The sequence below is a fragment of the Colobus angolensis genome, unplaced genomic scaffold, assembly GCF_000951035.1.
Source record: "Colobus angolensis palliatus isolate OR3802 unplaced genomic scaffold, Cang.pa_1.0 Scaffold4, whole genome shotgun sequence".
Lineage (NCBI taxonomy): Eukaryota > Metazoa > Chordata > Mammalia > Primates > Cercopithecidae > Colobus > Colobus angolensis.
The window spans coordinates 4,583,107-4,587,926 of NW_012117376.1; positions in this window are offsets into that span (position 1 = coordinate 4,583,107).

Genomic DNA, 4,820 nt, shown 5'->3' on the forward strand with positions numbered 1-4,820 from the left:
CAGTGGCCGGATCTCAGCTCACTGCAAGCTCCGCCTCCCAGGTTTAGGCCATTCTCCTGCCTCAGCCTCAGGCTCCCGCCACCATGCCCGGTTAATTGTATTTTTAGTAGAGACGGGGTTTCACCGTGTTAGCCAGGATGGTCTTGATCTCCTGACCTTGCGATCCACCTGCTTCGGCCTCCCAAAGTGCTGGGATTACAGGCATGAACCACCGTGCCCGGCCCACTAAAAGTATTCTTATTGCCTGGAGTTAAGTTCTACTTCTAGTGTACAGGAGGATCTATCAATACAATTGACCAATTGATAAGACAATTACAAACAAGGTAACAAGGCAAGAAGTAAATAGTAAATAATGTGAGAGGTGATGAACATACTGAATTAACTCAATTAAATCATATAAATAACTCTGCATATTTCAAGATACACTTAAGCAATCACTGTATCATTCATAAAGTCGTAAGAGGCCAGGCACGGTGGCTCATGCCTGTAATCCCAGCACTTTGGAAGGCTGAAGCGGATGGATCACCTGAGATCAGGAGCTTGAGACCAGCCCGGCAAACATGGCGAAACTCCGTCTCTACTAAAAATAGAAAAATTAGCCAGGTGTGGTAGTAGGCACCTCCTCATCTCGGGAGACTGAGGCAAGGGAATAGCTTGAACCTGGGAGGTGGAGGTTGCAGTGAGCCAAGATCACACCACTGCAATCCAGCAAGGGTGACAAAATGAGACTCATCTTAAAAAAAAGAAAAAAAAGTTTTAAGAAATACAGCTTTATAATAGAAATTTGGAAACAGAAACTTGGACCAAATGACTTGCTTAAGGACATAATAAGACTTTGAGTTTAAATGCTAACTAGAATCCAAATCTCCTAACTCCTAGCCTAGCACTTTTTTTTCCCCAATATACTTCATAATCTTGTGGTATGTATTCTTACCTGAAATACTTGATATCAAAGAGGCAGAGGCAGAAGAATTGAAAGAAAACGATTAAGAAGTGGCAAAAAGTAAATACTATTTGTATCTCCTTTCCTTGGCAAAGAGAAAAGTTAGAAGCTGAGTGATAATTTCTTTTAATAAGCTTAGAAGATTTAGTTTGAAAATTATATATTTTTTATTCTAGAAGCTAATTTCTTTTTTCTTTTCTTTCTTTCTTTCTTTCTTTCTTTCTTTTTTTTATAATTTGGCCTAAACAACAGAGATTTATTTCTACAGCTCTGAAGGCTAGGAAAAATCTAGTTTCGTTGAATTTAGCCAGCTATCTACGTAAGGAAGCAATAAAGCACAGTGGCTAAAGCTCTGGAACCAAATTACCTAGGTTTCAATCCTGGTCTCACCACTCCCTAACTGCATGATGTTGGGCCAGTTTCTTGGCCTCTCTGCGTCTCAGTTTCCTCATTTATAAAATGGGCATGTGTGTAATAATAATGGCATCTATCCCATGAGATGATGTGTATTCAAGGTTTAACATAAAGGCTGGGCGCAGTGGCTCATGCCTGTAATTCCAGCACTTTGGGAGGCCGAGGCGGGTGGATCACAAGGTCAGGAGTTTAAGACCAGCCTGGCCAAGATGGTAAAACCTTGTCTCTACTAAAAATGCAAAAATTAGCCCGGCGTGGTGGGCACCTGTAACCCAGCTACTCAGGAGCCTGAGGCAGAGAACTGCTTGAACTCAGGAGGTGGAGGCTGCAGCGAGCCGAGATCGCGCCATTGCACTCCAGCCTGGGTGACACAGCGAGACTCTGTCTCAAAAAAAAAAAAAAAACGTTTAACATAGTGCCTTACAATAGTAAATGATCAGGAAATGTTAGCTATTATAATTGCATTTGTTATTCTAATTGCATTTGCAAATATTATAGTCATAGTTAGTGCTCAAAGGTCCCTGAGGTGACTTTTTTTTTTTTTTTAACATGGAGTCTTGCTTTGTTGCCCAGGCTGGAGTGCAGTGGCGTAATCTCGGCTCATTGCAACTTCCGCCTCCCGTGTTCAAGCGATTCTCCTGCTGCAGCCTCAGACTACAGGTGCACACCACCACGCCCAGTTAATTTTTATATTTTTAGTAGAGACGGATTTCACTATGTTGGCCAGGATGGTCTCGAACTCCCAACCTCAGGTGATCTGCCCACCTCGGCCTCCCAGAGTGCTGGGATTTCAGGCGTGAGCCACTGTGCCCAGCCCCTGGGGTGTTTTTTTGTTGTTTGGTTGGTTTTTTTGTCGTTTTGTTTTGTTTTGAGGCAGAGTTTCTTTTTGAGGTGTGATCTCAGCTCACTGCAGCCTCTGCCTCCCAGGCTCAAGCCATCCTCCCACTTCAGCCACCCCAGAGTAGCTAGGGCTACAGGTATGCCACCACACCCAGCTAATTTTTCTATTTTTAGTAGAGATGGGGTTTCACCATGTTGGCCAGGTTGGTCTCGAACTCCTGGCCTCAAGTGATCCACCCACCTCAGCCTCCCAAAGTGCTGGGATTACAGGCATGAGCCACCACACCCAGCCCGGTCCCTGAGTTTTATTTTCAGGGTATCACCAAAATGTGGTGACAAGTCAGATAACAGGATTCTCTGAAAGGGCAACTGATATGACTTAACATAGAACAGATGAAGTCAGCCTTAATGAAGAGGAGACGATTAGATTAGAAGTCAAATGACCCAAACTCTGGTCTTTAGTCCATCATTTGGCCTTTTGAAACCCTAATGAAGTCACTTCATCCTCTCTGAACCTCACTTTTCTCATCTGTAAAATGGGATAGCTACCTGCCTTGCCTACCTTCCAGAGGATTAAATGACCTAATAGTTATAAAAGCACTTTACAAACTATAAAGTACTGCAAACAACATATTACCAAAATAAGTGGTAATCTAATTAATTATATTTCTGAGTATTGGCAGAAACTGAAACAGGTTGCGGGGAGGCGGTGGGCGGGGACGGACAGAATAAGACTAGACTAAGGTTTCAGGGACTGTTCAAGTGAGGAGGGCACAAAGCACTAGATCCAGGTGTGCTCTGCCAGAGAAGCAGGGATGATTCTCCAGGTTCTAAAACAGCCTGGATGAATCATCCCACAGGACGATCAACTCCCTTTGCTCTGATTCTATGCTTAGCAGGCAGCTACTTATTAGTTGGGTTTCCAAGGTACTGTAACACCAAAAAAGGAGTTTGCTAGAGAGCAGACAGGAAAATATTCCACTCAACAGGAAAGATCTATGTGACATTCTGGCTTATTCATTAGTGTCTTATAAATATGGTTAGTGAGAATTAATTTTCCACAATCTGAACAATCCTGAGTGAACCACTAAATCCTCAAACCTGCAAAAACTAAAATCAAACAAACAAACAAAAAAGAGTCCCTGGGCAGTGCCTGACATCACCAGGTTGATCCTTTCCATGAAATTCAGTTTATGCCCACAGTTACACAGTTTCTTTTGATATCAGCTCATAAATGCAACAGTTGTTTCAATTATGAATTACTAGGGGGAGGGAAGAAACATTTGTTGAGGCAGTAGTCTCTATAGTAAGACTTCTCATATACTCTCATTTCATTCTCTCAACAGTCTTACAGAACATAATTATTATTACCCTCAATTTAGAGATGAGAAAATGAAAGTTCAAAGGAATTAAATAATTTGCCCAGGGTCATACAACTATTACATTACTACATTGAATTTGAACGGAAGTCTGTTACATTCCTAAAGACCTGATCATGTCTTTAGCCAGGGGACATATCTGAAGTTAACCTGGCATAATACACTGAAGTTTATCAAATAATATTAATGCGGAAAGCCAAATTATTTTTAAAAGGCATATGAAATTTGATTATGAGGGCCTTTAAACAATACTTGAAGAAGCAAATTAGGGTGGAGTTTAATCACTCAGCTATGCAAACAAGTGCTAAGTAAACAAACCTGCCAAGTTTCCAAACTCAAATGGCAACTCAAATTGTCTACGCATTAAAAAGACGAAACACTCTACGATTAAGTTCATTATGTAGGTAAGATTTGAATATTAAAGTTAATTTCACCACAGCCCCTAAACCCTGCGCTACTTAGACAAGGCATTAGAAACCTGTCGGGCTTTGAGGTGGAAGCACCAGGCCCCAATACTCAGGGCACTCGTTACAACCTGGAATGGTTCCTCTGGTTTGGATAGAGAGAAATAACCAGAGGCCATCCATATCCACAACAAATTACAGTTTCCAAAGCACTTTCTCCTTCATTTGATCCTCACAACCACTCATAACCCAATTAGAAGAGAACTCAGGGCACTGAAGCCTGTGCTGGAGCAGACTGGCTGGCAACTCCTGTGTCACTCAAACGCTGGCCCGGACCACTCTGTGACTAACACACAGACTGAGTAACAGATAGAGGCACAGAACCATGTTCTTCGGGACATCAAGGCCTTTCAGAAAGGATGGGCATTTTGTCCCTTGACCTTCAGAGATCATGAGAGGTGTTTGGATGAAGTTCTTCTTCCTCATCTGAAGGCTCTGGACCGTCTGCCAATGCAAAGAAAAACAGGGGCGCGGCCCCAAACCAGGACTACCGGCTCCTAGCAGGCGGCGGGGCCCTTTTCCCGGTCTGGGCCAGGCCTCCGCGCGCACTGGGTAGCGGGTCGCCCCTTCTGAGGCCCAAACTACCCTCGCCGCGATCCCGGGCACAAATCATCTCCCCGACGTGGGGCCAGGAGTGGCCTCCGCCCGGCGGAGCGGGTCACCTTCCCGAACCTCCCTCCCGGACCTCAGGATCCACCCAACGGCCGGCTGGGGCGCGGTCACCGCCCCCCAGGCCCGGGTCAGCTCCCTCCGCTTCGTGCTGCGAGGCTCGGGTCCCCT